We start from the raw sequence: 23,968 nt of genomic DNA, 5'->3' as shown, positions 1-23,968 counted from the left end.
CCCATGTATCCTTGACTGTCAACTCTAAGAATTTTTTTGGGGGGTGGGCAAGCTGCCATTTTGCCATGGAACATGAATTTACTGATTTTTTTTAATTCCCCTTTTGGAAAATGCTCTGGGTGACCATACAGAATACGGTCCATCTATTAAATGTCCAAGTCAGAACATTTCTGAGAGTGAAACAGGCTACCATTAATAATTACAGGGACCCACGGGGATTGTTCCAGGCACACCAGGATGTGTAGTTGTCCTATTTATACTTCATCACAAAGAGCAACTTGAAATTGTGATTTTGGTTTTAGTGGATATTTTCCTGCTCTGCAAATGCAGTTTATTCTCATGAGTAGACAAAAGCAAATTTCACATTATATTGGGGGGGGGGGGGTCAGAAAGGGGTCCCAACCCCCCTGTCACTCATTCACAAATTCTCAAGTTACACCTGTTAGTTAAAAAAATAGATTCACCCTCACCAGTCCTCTATGCAAACACAAAAACAAGTCAGCATGACCCGACAAGTCACACTTCAAAGTTACCTGTACTGTGAAAATTTGTACTGAACGTTTGCAAGCCTTCAAAGCGTTGGGGGGAAAGAACGGATTAAACAGACAGCCTGAGAGTGAGGAACTGCACACATAAAACAGCTAGAGGTGCGCATTCAGCTATTTTGCTGCTACAGTCAGGGCAGGTAGTTATTAGCCATTGTTATAACTTGGATTACATTCCACAGGGGATAAAACGGGAGATGTTTTATTAGACACTGCTGTGTCAATCTTCTATGCTTTTGGAACTTGTCCACCAAAATACCATAATTACCTGGGAATTATGAAATCCAAAACGGCTACCACCAAAGTAGGGCATGGGGCTCCAGGCCCTCTCGGTACCGTCAAGTCTACAGAATTACAGGAACCCATGTAAAACAGTTCGCGTGTGGACTCCTAGGAAGCCCAGTCATTATTTCCTTGCATTGGGTGAGCAATTACACTGAATACAACTATGTCCTCAGCAGTGGAACATCCTTCCCCGAAATCAATGTAAAGGAGGTTTCATCTACAAGTTTTCCTCGTTTATTAGTCAGATAGCGAATGAGGGGGAAATACCCCTCTTTCTGAGACAGCTGAAACTTTAGAAGTCAAAGGGCTTTGCATCTCTGTCTTTATCTCTCCAAAGGAGCCTTCAGCTAGGACTGCACTCGGTCAGGCCCCAGCAGTCCAGCCGAGCTCAGCCGCTCCAGGCAAGGAGGGCAGGGTCAGCTTCTCAAATCTGGTGGGTATCTTGGCCCAGGGTTAGGGAGGGCTCACTGGCCTCCTCGCACAGTATTCTGGCTCTAGTCTTGTCTAACGATAAGTGTCATTAGATCAAACGTGGCCAGTGTGATCTCTGAGCAACCCCAAGACAAACACCGAAAACTGCCCTGAGTGCAAGCAAAGTTAAATTGTAAACCCTGCTAACTCGCGTCAAAGCCACCCCCTTTCCCGAATGCATTTCCCTGCTTTGATTTTGAGTTCCTTCTAGAAGTCTCCCTTTAGAGGTCAGCTTTCCAAGGGGAGCTATAATAAATGAAGTATCCACTGTATGTGCAGGGGTGGGGGGCTCTCTCTTCATTAGACAATGAAAAGTGAGGTGCAGAAGGAACTATATTGTTAGCAGGTAGCACTCAGGGGCCCTGTACCAACTATCCTATCAACTAAACAGCGAATGCCTTCATCAAAAATGTTGAGCAGTATTTTATACTCACACACTCACACACACAATCACCACACCACGTACCTATTTATACACATACCTGGATTTAACATCTGACATGCTCCTTGAGCCAAGTTCCTGAAAGAGTCTCAAAGATTCTGCAAATGCTGCTTTGCAGCTACCTGATTCTAGCCACACAGGTACTCCTCTAAATTGTACCTGTCTTCTTCCTCCCGACAATTTGGATCAAATACATACTTTTGAATGTGTAGGAAAGTGAGCCATTTCTCATGCAAGCTGCCTCCACTGCGTCCCCTCAGATCCCGGGCGCGGAGCTGCGGCTGGAGCGGGGAGGGGCTCAGGTGTCTGAGCGCGAGCAGGAAGTCAGGGCTAATTATACCTTGTCATATTTGGCAATCTGAGTAACAAATAAAACGGCATGTCTCATTTCAGTTGGTTTCTCAGAGCAAATTACCCCAGGCTGATTTTTCATTCCAATGGATTAGATTTTTTTAAGTGTTAAAATTCATGGTATGATTAGATACAGACTTAAATCTTTTTCTTTGAAAAAATATGGATTTTCATGATGAAAAAGCTCTCCTTTTTGATGACAATCAGAGTACCTTCCACCTGGCTACATTCCATCATTCCATATATCCTGAATGCCCCTGTGATCACACAAGACACAAGTTTTAAAAATTGGCTCCAGAGGCACATAAAAACTTTGCAAAAGATAAAACAAAAAACTCTCTAAAACTATTACGTGGTGCAGGTACCAGGGAAGGGCAAAGGCTCTAACGTATGCAATTTACTAGTTACAGGAAGTTATAATAGTTACTTTGGTTGCGTAAATAAAAATGTGGGGTTTTTGCATCTAAAAATGTCACTGAGGATCATGTCTACATAGATTTGCTGTGCAGGGAAAGGACAATATAGTCAAAATTTGTCTTGTGAAGCAGCATTCTAATTCTGAGCCCAGTACGTGTATATCAGGACATCTAGAGCACATGGTCTCTGCCTCGGCCACACCTCTCTTGGTGCTCCTGAGACCCGCTTGTGACAAGAAAGAGAGCCAACACAGCTCACTTTATCCTAACCAGCCTATGTACATTGTGTGAAAGCTTTTCATCACTATCTACTCATTCTGGCAATTTATGGATGCTGGGGAAATAAAAAATTACCCAGTGGTAGAAAAAGGTGGAGGAATCCATGCTATCTATACATGCTAACTCACACTCAAACTCTCTCAATTGGGGGGGGGGGGCAAGAATGATCATAGTCTCCCTCCAAATTTAATGTTCCATTGGTCCACAGTTTTTCCAGGTTATGCCCAGGCTTAAAAATATAGGGTGCCCCCAAAAATGTATATACACTTTCAATAATTCCAAAGGCAGTGTTTATTAAAATACATTTTTTTCAAAATGTAATAGAAGCTATAGACATTGTGTGTACACATTTTTGGGGGACACCCTGTATTTGCATGGGCACTATGTCAGGTCAATTTTGGAGGATCTTCTCTGAGGTTTCTTACAGCTAAAATTATTCCATATGCCCAAAGATGGATTCAATTGGAATGGGGCACTGAGCTCCTTGTTACTAGATTTATTGAAGATAGAGGAACAGATGGCAGAGATCTTGTACAGAGAATTCAAGAACTAGATGGTTGAGAGACTATGAGGGCTGGTGCTATTTCTTTTAGCAAACAATGACAGCTGATGCCTGCAAGTGGGACGAAACACCGAACGCCTGGTGCCCTGAACACTAAAGAATGGCACAATCCTATTAGGATTCGTTCTCTAGATTAGCCTAATTCAATCAAGATAACTCTGGAGATTTCCAGGGGCTTTTCAATTAGGATAGTTCATTGGGGATGCATTAGCTGTTAAATGAAGCTTATATTCAGCACACAAAATGCTGCAATGTTTCCATGTTTGCAAACAGTTTGCATTACAAAATATACTTTTAAAATTATATACAAAAACTTGAGTCAGTTATGTGACAGGGTATTTCCTCTAGTAGAAAAGAGCTGGAGGGGAGAGGGGTGTTGGAGAGCTGGAGGGATTGAGCAAAAAAGAAAAAGAGAGAACATGGGCATGGACAACGATGTGGTGACTGGGGAGGGTAGCAGGTGGACATGGAAGAGGCCGCAGAGGGGGTAAGTGGGGATAAATAAAAAGAAAAATAGGAAAAGCTCTCCAAATTCATTATTATTTATTACTAACTTGCTTTGTACTAAAGTTTCCAGTTCTTCTTTCTGAGGTTCATATTTTGGTCGTATTTCATTAATGTAGAACCTCTCTCACTTTGAAAATGCGCGTTAGGAAAACACGTGCTAAAGTTCAAATCCAATGAGGTGTACTTTGATATTTCAAAAGCACATTTGAGAGCTTTAAAAAGATTTAAAATTTTTCTATCATTTAACTAAAGAATAATTGTTATGAAAATCATTTTATACATGTATTTTGATAGTTTCCTGAATTCTCCACCCTTTCCCCAATTTTTCACTTCCTATTTTTCAATATTTTTTTCTTGGAGAAAAAAAATCACATACCACCTAAGGAGTAAAAGAAAATCATGATTCCTGCTTCAGACTGGCTCACCCATCAAAGCATCTGCTGAGACAAAGCAGCACTTTTCTCTACAGAGGGACCTCCCTGCCACCGACATGCTATGTGGGCGTCTACACAGCTACATCTGTCCCTCGACATTTCAACCCTCAGAGCCAAGCCTCTGGAGCAGGTCCTGGCCTCCCAGCTTCGGTGCAGAGTGTTTAATCTGCTTCTACCCTCTCAGGTATTGTCTAATCCCAGCACTGAGGGGAAAACTAACAACTAATGGATGCCCCGGCCAGGTGGCTCAGTAGGTTGGCGCGTCGCCCCATGCACCAAAAGGTCGCAGGTTTCATCCTGGGTCAGGACACATAACCTAGGTTGCAGGTTCAATCCCCGCCTGTGGCCCATACAGAAGGCAACCAATCGGTGTTTCTCTTTTACATCTGTGTTTCTCTCTCTTCCTTCCTCTCTCTTAAAAAATAAATCAATAAACAGATCCTTGGGTATTACAAAAATAAATAAATAATAATGGAAAACCAGCCCTTCAGCTTGTTGTGCAGAATCACTATTTTTAGCCATTCACTTCTGTTCAAAAGTTACTCTGAGTAAGATGCAAAATGGGTATTTTTGATCAATGTAGGTAGAATGCAGATATCATAATCTTGACCTCACATTTTTTTGTTCTCATGTTGCTGGAAAGAAGCGTACAAAGCTCTCCCTCTTCCCCCACCTCTTCTTCCTGTAAAGCATCCTTATGATTTGTACGTGACTAAAAATTAAAGGACTTCATAGCTCTAAAAAGCTGGTGAGATGAGAAAGATTTTCTAGCCGGTGGCTAAAGAGTTAACCTTAGACATTACAAAGAAAACGTTACATCTGTTGCCAGGTCATTTACTGCAGTGTTAAAAGCTAAAAGAGCAGTTTGCCCAACACTCTGGAGCCTAATAATGTAATTGTAACTAGTATACTGAGGAGATGGAACAGTGTTCTAACACTATTTTAGAAGTGATTTATTGATCCCCGCACAATAATTTTTCAGCGATTCATACAACCAGAATTTACAGATTTATTCCTAACTTCAGGAAAAATTGACTTCACTCTTGCACCCTTTGCCTTCTCACATTAATCTTTAAATTGCAATTAGCTAAGTTAAGTCATGTTCTTGAAAAGGCATTCCCTCCACCCTCTTGGGGGACAGGATCTGATTTTGCAAAGTTTGGATTGTATCACTTCATCTTTACAAAACCACTTGTTTAAGCACATTTTTATTATTAGCAAATAACATCATTAGAATGTACATACTTTCCACGAAGGAGAAAGAAATATGTGGAAAGCATGGTTGTACTTTGCAATATTATTACACACATATGACATGTGTAAGGTATGTGGGCTTCTTTAGCTGAGGTGGTAGCGGAGGGTGGGTGCAGGACTTTTCCAATGGGGAGCTATATAAACATCTAAAAGGGAAATGAAAACATTTAAAATATAAGCCAGCACTCCCACATACTGAAATTTGTTGTAACTAAAATGGGAACATGAATCGGTGTAACCTCTTAAGAAGAGAATTTGGCAACACCAACATTTAGAATATACATGCATTTGACCCAGCACTTCGATAGGCTCCCACGAGGGCACAGAGACATATGACACATATGTACAAGGACGTTCATGTTAGCACTTTTTTTACTAAAGTAATAGGAAAACACTCATCTTGCCCTCAATGTCCATCAAAGAGGAAATGGCGATTTGATGAATGGTATCCAATAATTATGGAGATAGTATGCAGTCTTTAAAAATAATGTTACATAAAGCTGTCAAAAACATATAACCCAGTAAAACCACAGCAGCATAGAATGGAACAGTAGACTTCTGGAAGGTTATACGAGAAACTTGTCACTTTTAAGCTACACGGAGAGGAGGGCTTGATGTTGAGGAAGATAGAGAACATTCACATTTCATTGGGGAGCTTTCTGTATACATTTTTTTTTTTTTTTTATTTTACCACCAGCAAATATTTCTTCATACATGTTCAACTTATTAAAATGTACAAAGCAGAAACCTAAAGAAAAACAGGACAATATAGCATACCCATTCTATGCAGCATTTTAAAAGTTGAAAAGAAAGATATAGCTTTTAGGGCAATTGTGTGCCCTACTCAAAGAGGCTTGCATTATTTCATAATTCATTAACTACTGGGGTCTTTCGACCCATATTTTATTTGTACTACCCTCATAAGGTTAGTAGGGGGGTTAAACAAGGTGATGTGTGTCTAACCTTTGGTTTGGGGCTTGATGTATTTTACTCAAAAAGGTGAGCCGGCTGTTGTACTTCCTTACACAAGCCAAGGGAAGAGTCCATGGCAGGGCGCCCAGAGCAATTCAGAAAAGTCTCTGACTTTGGATGTAGGCAACTAAATATCAGCCTTCTATATTTTCTCCTATTTGAGAGTCCCCCCACCGGACCTGGGTTATAAATGAATGGGTTTGTAATATTTGCCTTTATTCTTTTATCTGTCTATGACGCTTCCCACTGCTAGGAGGGCCACTGCATACCTTCTAAAATCATGGTCACACTAAGAACGAAATGGACCCAATTAAAGAAAACAAATGTTGGTATACCGTCTTACACACTGAAGTGCTTACTCCCAAACCTAGGTCTATCGATGCAAAGAGATGCTTAAAATAAAATTCACACCAGCCAGGGATGATCTCATCTTGCTCCGGGTAGCGGGTGAAAACTATCACAGTATCATAAATGAGGATCTGTAGAATGTGACATGTTAGGGTTGTATTCTGTTGTGTTTCCTTAACGACCAAGCAACGGCTTATAGGAAAGTTCCTGGCTCTGCTGAGTCCGTGTCCCAAGAACAGAATCGCTTTTAACCATGAAGTGATTCTCGCGGGCTTCAAAGGAATGTGAGCTCTCTCCTCCCAGAACCCATGAGGCTGGTTCTTGAAAATCTTGCTGGGAGAACAGAGAAGCTAATTAAGAAGCCCAATGAAGACCTGGCCCTGTAGGAGAGGACCATGATGCGCCCACTCCCATGCAGCTTTACTCCAGTGGGGAAGAGAGGTCATAAGAACTTAAACTACCACATAAATAATATCACTTCAGATAGGGCAATGCCATAAAGAAAACAGAGCACGGTACGAGTGACCGGAGCTCCATGAGATAGGGTAGTTGTGGAAGGGTGGGGTCATTCCAGGCTACGAGAGTACAGTGGTTTTGTGTGTGTGTTTTACCAAGATTGTGTAAGAGTCAAGATATCAGAAAATAAAAAGAGCCTGAAAGCAGATGCTTGATGCAAAAGTATACCTGTCTGGAGATACTCTAATAACGAGCTTCTTAATATCACCTATCTCCAGAGAGGTTCCTTTTCCTTGTTAGATTTCTTAGGACTAACTAGCAAATGCCTCACCTTCCAGGCCAATAGAATTTACACTTTCTTTCCTGAGAGCATTCTCTCATATTAATTTATATCCATAAGGACCCAAGAAACTTTCACTTATGACTGAATATATCATTCAAATCTATCTCTACAGTGAAATGGCCCATTTTCTCCCTCCGTTATGTCAGAGATTTCTAATTCTTCTCTCTCAAGCTAGAAAACAGCTGTCGCTAATGCGTACAGACAGATTTCAAAATCGAGGCTACTACTACATTATAAGCATTTCTCTAGTAGCTGTTGCGCTGTTCAGCATTCTCCTTTGTCTGCAGTGTTGGGAGGGCTCCGGTGAAGAGGGAAAGCAGAGGGAAAGTAGCTTGTTGGGCTATTGGGTAAGGCCTGCCTGTGGTACTCCCCGAAGCATTTCTGTCCTTTACAAGCAGCACACAAACCAAAAACCAGGAGTGAGCTCATGTCAAAGCACCTTCAGAAGCTGTCAGCGACCCCAAGGGAATGAAGGACCTTAGTGGGTGGAAAGGGGCAGGGAAAAAAAGGGGGAAGTGATGTAGCCTTGTCCTAAGTATGCAATTTGGGTAAAAAAGAAATTCCTTTCTTAAAAATAAGTATTAAATACATGGGAGTTCTGAAACTCGAGGGGTGCACTGGAATATTGTGGTTACATGGAGGGGACTCTGAAAACCTGCCTGGGCTTTTTTTCTGACTACTTTTGAGAGCACATGTCCCTCCCCGGCCCCCACTCAAGAGGTCATCTCACACATAGGCTTATTCCTGTTGGGATCTACTATTATGATTTGTCTTCCTAGCAGCCTTAGAAATATCTTTTTCTTTCCCCCTGTAAATATTTTAATAACTAATCCTGAACTCTGAAGGGGAAAAAAAAGCATGAATAAGAAAAATAGATTCCATTGTAATAAATGTTCCAGAGACTCTATTTTGCATGGCAGTCAATACAGTCAGCCAAATGCTCCTGAAGAACTTTACTAAGCTCATCAGACCCTTAGAAAATTTTACATGTCAGAGAAAAAAATCTGAATTCTAATCTTTACCTTTTTCAGTACTTCTAGGTCTAAAGGGCTACTGAAGTCTTCAGTTTTTTTCATATTTGATGATGAGGGTAGCACTTTTATTTTTTTTTAAATGTCTTTATTGATTTCAGAGAGAGGAAGGGAGAGGGAGAGAAAGAGAGAAACATCAATGAGAGAGAGTCATTGATCAGCTGCCTCCTGCACGCCCCCTATTGGGGATCAAGCCCACAGCCCGGGCATGTGCCCTGACCAGGAATCGAACTGAAATCTCCTGGATCCTAGGTTGATGCTCAACCGCTGAGCCACGGCAGCCGGGTGAAGGTAGCACTTTGAAGCCAGTTGAAGAAAGGAGGGCACGCAAGAGAGAGGTAATACTATTTTGTCTTTTGAGTGGTGGACTTTTCAATTTTGTTTTTTCTTTCCCAAACTATTTTTGCTATGCAAATTGAGAGGGCAGACTATGTTTTCATAATAGTTTATGCATAAATATTGTTTTATGTGCTAGTAACATAAATACCTTAAATTTTTTAGTAGTTTTGAGGACTGAAATCCTCTCATACTTATACCAATATGTGGAGAAATTATCTGTATTTTAAATTGTATTGTTACCAGAAAAGTATAAATAAGGGTTCCATGTCATAAAGTGTTATATTCCTGAATGATGAGACTTACACAGCTGTCAACTTTACCTTCTGAGACTACAATGTAAGACATCACAGCTAACATTACTATTTATTTCGTGGCAAAGAGAAACAGACTGTTTCTATAGCCATTGCTTGGAGCCATGGAAATTAATCTTATGCCACTGATATCAAGGGGGAACCAGAGGCCTTAGGCTATGTGGTGGCTGTGGGCCAGATCTTGATTCATTCTTGGAAGCCTCATCTACACCATTTCACAAGTGACACCTGGAGACCACTTTAAGTATATTTCATTTTGGTGTTAGGATTGTTCCGGAGAGAAGAATGTTTTAGGGGTGGGTGGTAGCGTTGTAAATAGGGACTGATGGACTGCTATCTCCAAAATTACACAGCCCTGTGCTCTCCACACACTTGTCAAAGCTTGGCAGTGAAGCCCTGGGCTTGGCCTGAGCAGGGCTGGAGTCCTGCTGTGGAAGCAGATGGCTGGTGGCCCCGAGTCTGGTATCAAAGAGAATTCACCATCAGCATTCTGCTGGGTGGGTTCTAACTTAGAGTACCACCTCCCAGCTCTCCCGAAGCGAGCCCCTCAGCAATGTGATCCAGGGGGAGGAGGGGCAGGCGCAGCATCTGGCAGGGGACCCTGGCCCTGCTCCGCCTTCCCAAGTCTGTGTGGGAAAGGGGAGCTGCCTGCAGTCAGGAAGAGGTGGCGGATGGCCTGGGATCTGCTTAGGTGAAGCTACATGTTGCCGTCCTTTGAACAGCAGCCAGGAGACCACTTTGCCACCTGGTGATGAAGTTGGCTTCCTGCCCCAGTTTCTTCTTAGAATAGCAAATAGCATACAAGGCTCAGCATCCCTGTGAGGTCGTCTCCTAGTTTTTAATAATTCCTTGTATTTATTTAGTGCCTTTTTCCTCTCCCAAGAGCTAACTATAAGAGTTTTCCATATGTTACTTCAATAATCCTCATTATAGCCCCGTGCCTGGGCTGGTTAGAGAACGGTGCTAATGGGGCCAAGGTCAGCACTCAGTCTCTCACGAGCCCCCTGTGAGCAGCCCCATTTGCACGGAGAAAATCTGTTTCATGGTCTCACTCTGCACAGCTAAACATAACCAATTATTTCAGAGAAGCTTACAAGAGGCCACAGTGATAACAGGTGGTAATAATAATAATGGCAGCTCACATTTAATGAGTGCTCACTCTGTGCCGGGTATTTTCTAAGTGCTTATTACATATTAACTAATTCAGTACTCCATGAGAGAAGTACTACTGTTAGACCCATTTTAAAGAAGAGGAAACTGAGGCCCAGGGTGGTTAAGGTCACACAGGAAATGGCGGAGCAGGGATTTCAATGTCATCAGTCGGCTTCAAGGGATCAATCTCTTAACCACTGCTCAGTACTGCCCCCTATAAGCCGCACTGTGAACGGCACACCTCGGTACACAAATTCATTATCATGCCTGATACTAAGCACAACTTACTAATACAGAGAAAGATGTGAAGAGCTGACAAGAGGGACTCAGCTAACATTTAAAGGACACTACTAACAATACACGTCAGGTGCTATGGCATACATACCACAGCTTCGTCTCACTTAATCTTTACAGCAGCATTTAGAGGTAGGTGCTATTGCCTCCATGTTATAGCTCAGGATACTGAGGGTGAGAGAGGCTAAGTAATCTGAATACTGATGTATCGCATAACAGCCAGAATTAGGAAAGAAATCTGTCTGCTTCTAGTGCATACGCTATTTTCATGAAATTTCAGACACTCCCAGTTTAGTTAAGGAAAATATAACATATGTGGCTACGAGGACAATGCTGGGTGATGGGAGAGAACAAGAGGTTACTCTCTAGAAAAATAGGGATACCCTAATCTATATTATTTGCTTATTGGGAGAATTCAGCGACCCAGCCTATCTAAACCATTCAGACAAATCAATGCTCAACAAATGTTTAAAACACATTAACATCCAAAGAGCTCCAGTCTGTCATTTGAAACAAATGGGAGTAATTACTTAACCACTTCCCTCTCTGTATGCACCAAATGTTTTGTTTTTGTTTTTTTAAATGAAAAATATCTTTATTGATTTCAGAGAGAGGAAGGGAGAGGGAGAGAGAGATAGATACATCAATGATGTGAGAGGGTCATTGATCGGCCACCTCCTAAAGCCACCCCTGCAGGGGATCAAGCTTGCACACCAGGCACATGCCCTGACCGGGAATCAAACTTCGATCTTCTGGATCATAGGTGGATGCTCAACCACTGGACCAGCCAGGCCACCAAATGGTTTTGAAAGAAGAATGGCCTCCAGAAAGCATGGCCTCTGGCACCAGACACACTTAGGCTTGAGCCCTGGCTCCGTCATGCCCTCCATGAACTTAGCCTCTCTGAGCTTCAGTTTCCTCATCTGGAAAATGGAGATAATAATCGTACCTGTGTCATGGGATCATTAGATTAAAGGAGAAAATGAATATAAAGTAGCTCCCAATCAGAGCTAACTATCACTATTAAAGTGAGGATCTTCATGGGAAACCAACATGTAGAACTCTGCTCATATTTCCTGGGTTTCGTGAGATCACCCATGATCTATAAATGGGGTTCACTTATGTGTCACTCTGCGGCTTCAGACACTCTTAACCAGTCTGCTTTCTTAAGAGTGCTCATTTGTGGAGGGGAATTCTGCTTTTTCAACAGATAGAGTTTCACAGTGCACCGGCAGGGTGTATTGGGTACCTTGATTAATGGCTCAGCAGATATTCACATTGGTAGTAATAACTAGCACATGTGTATTGGAAATCATACACAGCATATTGTGCGCTCATATTTGATAAACAGCAGCAAGATGTTAAACAGGGATGGTTTGGCTAGCTAGCTGTGATAACTGTTAACACTACAAATGCCAGCTTCTGGATTGCAAGATCCTCACAGCTTAAATATCAAAACCCAAAGAAAGAAAAGCCCCAAATTGTTTCCTGCATATTATCCTGAAGTCAGACGACGCAATCTGGATAGGAATTCCACCCGAAAGCAATACTTCCACTGTGGTTAGCAAACCAGACTGTGTTTCCTTTTTAGTTTAACTTGACCTAATTAAGGATGGGGGCGTAAAATCTTGACATAATGCTCTGAGATCCTCTGACAAGTCATTTAACATTAGTATTATTCCGTCACTTGCCAAGTTGTAACATACAAGGTAAGCGCTTATTTCAGCAAAACCTAAGCTTGCTTGCATGGACAATGTTCTAAGGCTCACACCAACAGGGCTCCAAACATCCCTGTCCCTCCAGCCCCTCTTCTCAAAGAGCTCTCACATCTGCTAAAGATAAGGCAAGGTATACATCTGACAATCACTCAGGAGGCCTATGCTGGGAACTCTCTCTTCAGGACATCACGAGATAGCAGAGGCCAAGGTAGGGGGGGAAATGTGGTTTCTTCACACTACGTTACTTGCTGTTTCAAAGTGTGTTATTGTCACCTGTCCCATCATCACACTCTGGATATGTTTCTTAAGAAGTGCAGAAGCATCAAGCCTATTGTGTAGAAGATGCCTGCACTTGAAAAAAGAATCTAAAAGAGGCAGCGAGTGGAACAGGTCTACCAAGACTGGGAGTCCAATTGGGATCCATGTAAATTTTCAACCACTCGATTTCAACCACAGTCTGCTCTGACCCCAGAAGCTATTTTCTTCAGGACTGTACTTTCTACTCCATAAAACATGCATAAAGCAACCTAGCCAGAGACCTCACATATTTGATGAGCCTGAAAGACTGAAGTGACTTCTATGTAGAAGGGCTCAGTATTTTTAATTCATTGAACACATAATCTCTAAGTGCCCTGAGATGGGAATGGGCACCGGGTATAACCTTCCTGGATGAGCTTCTTATCAATGAGAGGGTAACACGACACAACTCATGGGAAGGAGCCAGCACGGCGCCTGTGCACTGTGGGTGACCAATTAATGTTGACTGCACTGCACATTCTCTAGTCATCTCTTGGGCTAGTGGAGGAGACAGGTTTTCACATTTCAATTGTGAGCTTTGCTGAGTGGTTCACATCGTGGTTCACGTCTCTCTTTGAGGGGACTGGCCATGAACCTTTCCCTCAGAGATTATAAACAGTACCCAGCTGGAGTGCATGTGATTCAAAGGCTTCTCAGATAAAGACCTCCTGGAGAGTCACCAGATTCCCTCTGGATTCATGGTTCAGGTCCATTATATGATTACATCTGGAAAGGCCTGGAGAAGACAGGCTTTTGATCTGGAGCCATACAGACAAAATCAGGGCCCAGAGCTTATCCAAGAGCTGAGTGGGGAGCCAAGACAGAGTACTCAAAAGAGGGGAGTCAAACAGGTTGGCAAAATGAAGGGGCCCCCAGTAGGATTGGACGAGGGCTGGGTAGCAGGTTCTGAGAGCCATGGCCATGGGCCCAGAGTAAGCAGGGAGCCATCAAACAACTATCTGGATTAGGGGTCTGTGGCTGGTTTTTGTGTGTCAGCTCTGTCATTGGGCAAAGGCAGACGTGCTGCAATTAAAGAGTCTGTTCTGGAACAGTTAGTGTAAGAGAGGGTTTCTTCAAGTATGATCATCTGACAAGAACCCTCTGAGGTACTTATTAAAATGCAGGTTCCAAGGCTCCACTCAGGCTTCATGAATCAATATAACTTGGAGGATTTGTATTTCTAACAAGCACTCCACCCCACCATGGGATTTTTAGAAAATCTAAGGTTTTAAAACCACTGAAATATGGTAAAGTGCAAGGAATTTAAAAACAGAAAACTTGAGTTCTCTTCTTGGCTGTATGATCTTGGCAGTCACTTGACCTCATTGGACCTTAGTTTCTTCATCTGTAAAATAGGGATATTGTATTTTGCCATAAGGGTTGGTTAAGTTAATGAAGATCAAAGGGGTGTGTGAATGCAAATGTTTGTAATTATCACGTTTTTGAGGCCAGAGTGAAATCTTGGAGACTACCACCATTGTACCTACAACAGATCTGGGCTTGGTTCGCTGTCTCAGGACAGCCCAGTGTTATAGCCCTTAGCTATGTGTCTCCTGGAAGGTTCTCCAATGATCTTGTACTTTCTCCAGCACTTATAACTCTGTCTGGTGGTCAGTTTGAGCGCCAGCACCGGGAGTTGGACTGCTTGCTTTTTGAATCCTGGAGTCGTGAGGCAGAAGAGCTTTGAGGGGCCAGAAGTCTCAGGGGTCTGCTCCTCTACGGGTGAATTCCAGGGACTTTTAATGTGCTAAGCTACTTGGGACAGTAGCTGGGGTTAAGAATTAAGAGGAGGAAGAACAGGATTAGAGTCCCAAGTGAGCTGATGAATTGGAGAAGTAGTCGGGAACAAAAAACAGCTCAATAGGAAACGTTCTGGATGATACATGGAGGAAATGATCATTATCACAAATGCGGGCTAAGCAAGGTCCAGCCAAATGAGGATAATAATCTGAAAACAATCCAATGAGGTCCGGCGGTCAGTTAAAACATGAGCGTGAAAGTTGGCTGCACGAACGGAATGAAGCACAGCTTGAAGGAACTGTGAGGTAATCGTCACTTTATCAGACCTTTATGAGACTGCTTTGTCCAGTTCTGGACTTCACAGTTTGAGAGGCATGGAGTACTTGGAAATAGTTCAACAACAGAAATAAAGATGATGAAATTGTTGGAGGACAATAACTATGAGAAAAAAAAATCTGGTATTATTTAACCTAGAGAGAAAGAGAGCTAAGGGGAGACTTAACTCTTCTAGTCCATGAATTAGAGTTGAGAGTCACCACTTTTTGTTTGTATTATGCTGAGGAGTAAATAGGCTTAAGTTCAGTAGAAAGGATGTATATTAAGGAAAGAAAAAAAAAAAATTGTGATGAATGTTAAAAAAAGAAAAAAAAAGAGCTTAAACAGGCTCTGGTGGCAAGAGAAAGACTCCTTTCCAAACACTGATTCAGGGGCCACACCAGACTGAAAGATGTGGATGTGACAAATGCTTCTTTAAACTATTCTGAAAGTTGAAAGGAAAGACAATACTGACTGAATTTGGAATCAGCCCCAGTTCCAGCTAAGAGCTGTGATTTGAAACAGGCAGTTGACTTCTCTGGTCCTTAGTTTCTGCATCTTTAAAATAAAGGTAACAGACCAGATGATGCCCAAGGTCTTTCTCAGCTCTAAAAAGTCACATTCTGTAATATTCAAGAGTAATAAGGTGACTGTATTTAACATGTAAAAGTTTTCCTTCCAATAAAGCAACAACAGTAAACATGCTGGGGGGTGGGAGTGGGGTGGCATCTGGTCTGGGCTTGATGGGCTGATGCCATGGGTTGGGGTGGAACAAACTGTGGAGAGCTATTCCCCTTGTAGGGAGTTACCTGGCTCTGAGAGAGAGGTGGAGCAGAGAACGCAGGATATTCCTGAGAAGGAATATGCCTGGAGTGGAAGAGGAGCTTGAGGGGTGCCAATAAGCTACCCAGGAATGAGGACAGGGAAAGGAGAGAAGACGGTGGGACAAGCTGATGAAGATGAAGCCTTAGCTAAGGACCCAGCCAAGCCCTAGGACCTGGTCTAGACTCAACAGCCAAGGAGGCCACTCAAGGGACTGCCAGAAGATTAACAGCAAGCCAAAACCAAGAGGATGGGTCTGTATTCAGGTAGGAGATGCTCCAATTCTTCAGAGACCTGAAGATCTGAAAGCACAACGGCTTTGAAGTGAGACAGACTCGGTTTCCATTTTGCTTCTGCTACTCATCACCCACGTGATCTTGGGCCAGATGCTTATCCTTGTTAGAAATAAGTTCCAGACAGTAAAATGGGGATACTAGATCTACCTCGTGGTTATTTTTATGAGCATTAAACATGATTATGCGCCTGATAATAGCGAGCATGTACATAAATGCTGCTGTAATTCTGATTTGGGCCTGGGAATGGAATTAAGGCAGACTAAAAAGAAACTTCCATGACCTTATGGTTTATAGAAAGGGCCTGAAACTGGACTACTACTACTTACTAATGATCCAAACTAAGTTTCTCATAACATGTTCACCTATGTTCCTCCATCTGATCCTCAGGAATATTTGACTTTGAAGTAGGTATTATTACTGCCCCATTTCAAAGATGAGACATTGAGGCTTAGAGGGGATAATGCCTTGTCCAACCTCAGTCAGTAAGTTGTAGAGCTGTGGTAGTGGCTTAAGTCTTCTGGCTTCATTCATTGCTTTTTCTGAACATCTAGTTCATGGGAGAGAAAAAGGAAGAACTTGGGAGAAGGACTGGCATTTTAAAATTATAACCAAGTTACCCGAATAACATGAGACTGAACTTGTACTTTGGTCTGACTGCTGGCAGTTGTCCATGAACAGTCCCTTGACCTTGAAAGGTTGCTAGACCCCAAGCCTCCTCTCCCAACCCCAGTGTGCTGCCAACCCCGTGAATACAAGCAAAGTCACAACCAGATTAGCACAGCTTTCCTTTTGTCACACTTACTGAATGAAGAGGATTCTTCTGTTTGTGTCTTTAAATAGAACCATTACCACTGATCTGTAGTCCTCTCTCTCTCCAGGAGCCCTTAATAAACATTAAAATCATTACTGAGTCGCTTCGCTTTTTCCTCACAGCCAAGTAACCGTCTCTCTGATCTCTCCTCACAGAATTCCTTTCCAACCAGCAAAGCATGCCTGGGACTCTCTTCTCCTCCTTTAGATATTGACCCCAGGACCAGACACTTCTAGTGAGGCAAGAGTCACTGCTTCTGAGCCTAGAGAATGGCTCTCCCTGCCAAGCACAGACATTGTAGCTTCTTTTTTCTTTCTCACCCCAGAATGTGCTCAGACACTCTCCCGGACCCTTTCCTGCTCTGGGATTATTAAAAAATTTTAAAGGGCTGACATTTTCTTTTCAAAACAGAGTCCTGCTAGAAGCATGGAATATGACTAAGTAATTTCTTAAAATCCCTTCCAGCCAGTGATTCATCAGACATAGACTTTTAAACTGGAATGGACTGATATATATTCTGAGCCAAATGTCTCATTTTTGCAAATAAGGAGAGTGAAGTCCATAGAGGTGAAGAGCTGTGGAGGCTGCTTGCTACAGTGGAAAGAACATGGGATTTGAAGTTAGAAGTTCTGGATCTGAGGCCAAACTCAACCAGCCACATGCTGAGCGACCTTGAGGAAGTCATTAACCTCTAGAGCTTCAGTTTCCATACTTGTAAAATGGAAATAATACTACATACTCTACGTGCTTCCTAGTGCGGTTCTGTGGATACTATGGCATTATATTTACAAAAAACAAGGCAAATGTAATCGCTTATCAACAATGCTGCACTATTAAGTAGCTTATTCAGAGTCACCCTGTGGCAAAACCAGGATCCCCAATTCCAGTGTAACTCAATTTCCATCCTACAATGCTGCCTTCTTGACATTTTTCCAATTCTATAGTTTAAGACTTTCTCATAAGCCATCACACTAATTTGATCTCCACATGCTTTCCTTTAAACCCCTGGATATACACAGACTCACACTGTGGGACTCCAGAATGGCTCAGATGGATTAGAGACCAGCAACTTTGAGGACTTGTTGGGGATCTCTCAAGCAGCCTTCCATGACGTCACGGTTTTGGCCCTCAGACCTCAGGCTGATAGCTTCCAAGGGACGGGGTACATTCGTGAGCTAGCTTTCCCTGTAGCTTCTCGAACCAGTTTCATAATACCAAACTGGACACTGGCGATGGCTACTTGATAGCTTGTAACGAATTATTAGTCTACAGCATGTACACTGAAGACTGAAATAGGATGAGCCTGAACCACAAAGTAAAGTGATAATAGGTAGTTGAAGTTCATGCTGGACAGAGATTTGGGAAGATGTTTAGTGGTAATAGGTGGTTTACTGTGCTAATTTGTGGTAGTCCACATAGGAGAGGCAGAAGATGGCAGCTTAGACTCACAAAGGAAGTGTGGGCCCAAGAGACCACTGGGCTCTGAACCCCACCATCAGTATTAATGCAGTGGAAAATATCAATCATGTTTCATCTGGCCTCATTATTAATCACGGTATAATGGTCCTCAGGAGGTGGGAAAATCTTCTCTCCATTCATCAAGAGACATGAATCCATAATGCCATACTGATAATCTGTGACCCTCTGGTACAATGAGGTATCTCTTTCATAACCAGTGCCTCCCCAAGTTTGGCGGGGGATAGCCTTCTTTCAGTTATTGGTGAGTTGAGTCTATTCTCTGACAATGTTCTTTGGCCCTTGAAGAGCACAATAGGGAAATCGTACTTTTCCCTGTTTTCTTAAGCATAAAAAAATGTTTCAAATTTCAGAAATAATGGTGAGGTCAAGCCTACCATAAATAGAGAATATAGCTGTTCTCGCTAAGCAATAAAAAAAGAAATAAAAGGGAGGGGGGGATACTGTGAGCCAGTTCAGCCAACAATTTCCATGTTAAAAAAAAAAAAGTTCAACTTGGAGCCATGTGGTCTCAATAAAGTAGTAAAATATATTTTCTTTACCCTACACTTCATGTGCCCATAACCTTCCTTTTAAATCATCGCTAACCAGCCCCAAATCACTGACCGCAAATCATTTGGTGGCTTTGGTCTCCAGGCAATGGAATGTGCTGGAGTAGACGGGGAGTCGCTACCAAGAGTGCTTAGAGGGAGCTTCCACTCCCTCCGCACAGGCACACAGACCCCAGCAAAGCCCCAAAAGGGTTCCGCACTGAGATAGCACATGACATCATAGCTCAATCATTCAGGAAAAAACTGCAACGGCTGCAGAACAGCACAACATGCCACAAACCACAGTGGGCAGATAAAGCCGAAGAACAGCTTTTCTTATGAAAACATTCACGAATACCACAGGCAGCTGGCAGAGACACGTTTAATTACATTTACAGAAACCCATTGTATCCATCAGACTCACCATCTTTGGAGGTGACCAGCAAGTAGGAAGGTCAGAGAAGCCCATCCTCGAAATAGGAAAGCCAGACGAGCTCAAAGTTTATGTCACTGCATTTTATAATGTGTGTTATGATGAGATTTGACCCAGCTGTAAAATCATTTGATAGGCTTTGAAAGGATTTCCAAGTGAACTAGACCTCAATAAGCAACCTATCTTTAAATTTATAGCTGGAAATTAAGTGCCGCTGAAGGTGGGAGAAATCAATTATTCAATTCATGATTAATTTAAGAGACACCAAGGTTGTCCCGGGCATAAACAAAGCTCATGTGACTGCCATCTGCCATCGCATCAGAGGACCAAGTCTTGTATTTTGCAAGTGCCTTTGGAACTTTTGTTTATTTTTTTTTAAAAGAACAGGTCAAAGAGTTAAGTATATACCCTTAGAAGGGATGGTAAATGTATTGGGGGTGCCTTTAGACTCCTCAGAGAAAGTTCAGTGTGCATTGGTAAAGTACAATTAAAGCTCAAGGGAAAAAACTCTCCAAATTTAAATGCTATCTTAAAGAATCCTTAAGCATCAGCTTACAAGAACTACTAAAGTGGAAGTTTGAAAGGAGTCAAAGAATCTTCTTTGAGATAACAAGGATATGCCTGAAAAGTCCCGTGGACTTTTCTAATTTTAGCCCCAGCCAACGATCATGGCTGCTAATTCCAGTCTGTGATTTCACCTGAGCGAAGGGGGAAAAAAACAACCAACCAGCAAAACCACACAATGAGCAACCAGCAAAGGAAAAACCTATGGCCATCAAAGCAGGTCTCATCCCTAAAGGAACAATGAAGAATTACACAGTGGCTAGAGACACTAATGTCTAGCGCCTATAATCTTTTCAGAAACATGTTATTTTATAGCCTGGTAACGTATCTGGCAATAATCTTTTTCATCAGACACCTCAGGATAACTTTCCATTTCAGTTGGAGTGAGGGCAAAGCTCAAACGCACGCTCGTCATATCTTCACCTACCTCTAAAGCCATGGTCGGAGAAAACGCAAGACTCTTGGGTTACTGGAAATAACCTGTTTGCCATTATGTGGGCAATTATAAGCTAGGACTTGCTTTTTTAAATTGCTGGGTTCAGCAGAGATTTCCCATGGATGTATCAGCAACAGAAATAAACAAGCATTCCACTGGCTCCACTTGGAAGTGTGAGAAGGGCTATTGAAAGCCTTTTTCAGCATGTGGACAGGAATTCAACTTAACCTACCGGGATGTTAAAGTACATTCCAGGATCCTGATGATTGTCTTCATCATTAGAAAGTTGAAAACAAACTTCAGTCCCTTTCTCAGGTGGTCCTCCCCTTTGGCCCTCGCCACACACCACATAACCCCGCTCCCTTCATCAGCAGACCATCTGCTGTCAGGTGAGAGGTGACTTAAGCATCCTTGCGGAGCTCACGTGTCAGGGTCTTTATGTTTGTTGTGCAGGTAAATTGGGGGAAATCTCTCTTTAAAATTCCTGCTGGTTACCTCCAGATTGGCTAATTTCAAGAACTGAATCTTTATAAAACAGTGACAGCATGCTTTCCATAAAAACGAGTGGAGAATGTCAGTTTTTCAGCTTAGTCTTCCCATGGTAGGCGCGTCATCAGGAAAGCATTCTTCCCTATTGTATTCTGCCTGCCACTTGTTCCCCAGGACCGTAGCCAGCTGAATGCTAACGAAGACAGGGACCCCATCCAAAGGGTTTCAGAAGAACACGAGAAGGAGAATGGAGCAATTGAATTTGTTAGACAAAGGACTGCCATCAAGTAAAACCCAACAAAACACACACACACAGACACACACACACCTTTCAGGCATTGAAGAGCAACAGGTGTGAAAACGCCCAGAACTGTCATGGGGAAAATCACCAAAACCTGCCATTAAAGGGTTTCCAGCTCAAACTCATCCAGCCACTAAGTAGCAATCAGGCTGTCAGAGCCTTGCTCGCTCTGTGCAAGTTTCCTTCCACTCCAACCAGGACGGAGCGGATCACAAAGGCGGAAAGAGTGCAAACCAACCTGGCGCGAACCGCTCCAGGCACAGAAACGCCGGAAAGAGAGGCTTCTCTCCAAGTATCTTATTTTCAAAAATGGGATCAAAGGGGGGGAGAAACTCAACCTCACGCCTCTCTCCCCTCCCCCACCGCAACTCTAACAACAGAGAAGTCGCGCGGCGCGGGACGCACCACCCTGCCCCCTGAGCGCGGCCAGGGGATGGATTAGGAAAAACCGCGGCTGCGGACGGGCTTCTGAGCCCGTGAACACCGGGCACGGTGCGCGTCACAGGAGTACCGGCCTGCCACTGCCCAGAAACGCGGCAAAGCTTTATTTCCTGCACCGCTACATACACTTCATGCTCTCACTTACCGGCTGAGCTGGGAGCACCCTCTGCCCCTAAAGCAGGTCCTCTCGGGGGGCGGGGGGGGGGGCTTTCGGGTCTCAAGCTATCCCCGGCTTGCAGCTGCAGGGCTCCGAATTCAATCTAGTTTGCAGAAGGCGGCGGAGACGGGGAGCCGGCGGCGCGGCGCGGCGCGGCGGCCAGAAGCCCAGCCCCTCGCGGGCGGTGAGGACGCGCTCGCGTCCGCGGGCTCCCGGGAAGCCTCCTGGCGGCCGGCAGCGCAGGCGGCCCCGCTGCAGCCGCCCCGAGTGCGCCGCGTCCCGCCGGCCGCCAGGGGCCTCGTGCGCGCGGGGCTGCGGGGAGGGGCTGCGGGGGAGGGGCGAGGGTGTGTCCTGGGGGGACGGCCGCGACTGCCAGGAATAACAGAGAGGGGGCCGAGGGAGACCCGCTGCCCGCGCGCCCAGCTCTTATCACGCTTAAGAGGCTCCTGCTTTGCGGAATTGCGCTCGCCCGCCGAGAAGGAAATAGGCTAGTGCCGCCCACGCTCCCCAAAGCCCGGGCGGCTGGGGCCTGAGCATTTCTTCAAAGACCTTCCGCGCATGGAGTCGACCTTGGGGGGGAAACCCAGACGGAGACCAGCAGTGAGTGTGCACGTTATAAAAGAAATAAGTGCCCATCTTCACCTTCCGTGTACACCCTCCCCAGCGGGGTCTCTTTCAGTGACACTCTCCATCCCCATTACTTCTCGTGAATTACGTCGCTTCCCTGGGGCTGCCTTACTGCAAAGCTGTACATTAATTACCACATTACACACGAAGCCCCCAGGGAAAGGAATGCCAAGCATAAATCTGGTTTTTGTTCTTTTTTTAATGTTGAACATGATTAAGTTTGCGATTAATCAAGTCTTTCCACCAGCATCTAGGAAGAGACCCAAGACTGCGACTCGCCGGGAGATGAACGGGCGCACTTAGCAGCGTTATGTCGTAGTGACTCAGTGACCGCACAGGTACGATGCAGAAACAATGTGAGAAACAGGACCGACCATTTAACAAACACTCACCTGCTTGCTAACTATAACTAATTAGCAGACAGGACCTAATTTTTGAGCATTTTGAAAGGTCATTCCACACCTTCCATTGTTCACTGTCTTGGAGTCACAGCACTACTTGCCAATGGTCAGCCTGGGAAACAGAAACCCGGGATTGTATTTGGAAACTTAAAGAAGAGACTCATAAGGGACCCAATGAAGCTATTAATTTTAATGTAGCATATAAAATGTCAGAGGCATGACACATTCTTGAGGTCAATCAGGAACCATACCAGAACGTGTGTTCCAGAAATAGAATTATGTTGGGAGGTCCAAAATAGAGTGTAAAATAATTTTTTGAAATGAAAATGAAATGTTGAGAGTTTACTATATATCTATCTTTAGTTCATTTTTTTTTTCATCCTGAAGAGAAGTGGTGGATCATGAAATATTCGATTTTTTTCTGTTATTAAATCCCCCCCCCCTTTCTTTGGGGAATTCAATGTAAAGTTGGTAAGGATGAGTTCGGCTTTTTAAGTGAAAATACTCTGAGTTTGGCAGGTGCAGTCTCTTCTTGTATGCCATTAGGTCCTTTTATTTTGTAATTCTGCACTTCATTTGTAGAGTTTTACTAGACTCACCAGATAGCAGAGTCAAGTACTTTGGTTCATCTGAAAGGCATCACTGTTTTTCAGGGTGGCCTTGTTGGGTGGGTCTCTCTAAGATACATTTCAGATCCTAACCACCTTTCTCATCTCCAGGAAGGCGTGTTAGAACAATCTTTCCTCTGCGAATTAGCAGAAACATTTTATTGATTAAAATGCCCAGGCAAAAGCAGAAGGAAAAATTGGGGCCAGGGGTTCAGTATGTGATGGTTATCATGAGCACAGAAACCTGAGCAGCCCCTTCAACAGCCTTTGCTAAAACTGTGAACATTTTTGAAGTGTGAAACTTAGTTGAGATAGCCAACATATCAAATGTCTTAGTCAAAGAGGACACTCCCTTCAGTGGGCCTGTTTGCTTGTGCAGATGAGACTAAAGGGATACATGAAGTTTCTGCCGTCCTTCAACATCGTTTACGCGAGGAGACCTTTTGGGTGGCAGCTATCGGGGCATCCAAATGTTCCTGGAAACTCTGCTTTTTGTTTCTATGTCCTGTCCGTTTGCTTGTGCTCCAAATGAGAACTATCCCAATACTGAATATCCTGTAGAGTTTCTTGGGTCAGGAGAGGGAGCGGTGACAATGTGTGTGGTCTATGGGGCACTCATCTCAGAGGGTGAAGAGGGGAGCTTGCTGAAAATGCAGATTTCCTGGGCTCTACTCAGAACTACTGAATTAGGGTCTTTCTGTCTGAAGACCATGA

At 43.6% G+C, this 23,968-nt stretch overlaps 1 protein-coding gene across 2 annotated transcripts in view; it reads right to left on the bottom strand.

The window, feature by feature from the left end:
- The window catches only part of PALLD (palladin, cytoskeletal associated protein), a 345,943-nt gene that overhangs the window by 211,901 nt on the left and 110,074 nt on the right, over positions 1-23,968 (bottom strand). The window contains exon 1 of one of the 2 annotated variants that reach the window (XM_081135631.1): positions 21,607-21,887. The exons of the other annotated variant lie outside the window; for it this stretch is intronic. The gene's annotated coding sequence lies outside the window, so the exon portion shown is untranslated. Of the gene's footprint in view, positions 1-21,606; positions 21,888-23,968 lie in introns of those variants that run through there. 2 annotated transcript variants of the gene reach the window in all.

This window comes from Miniopterus schreibersii (genome assembly GCF_964146895.1).
Source record: "Miniopterus schreibersii genome assembly, chromosome: 4".
Classification (NCBI taxonomy): domain Eukaryota; kingdom Metazoa; phylum Chordata; class Mammalia; order Chiroptera; family Miniopteridae; genus Miniopterus; species Miniopterus schreibersii.
The sequence above is the reverse complement of the archived record's forward strand: the minus strand, read 5'-3'. Positions and strand labels throughout refer to the sequence as shown.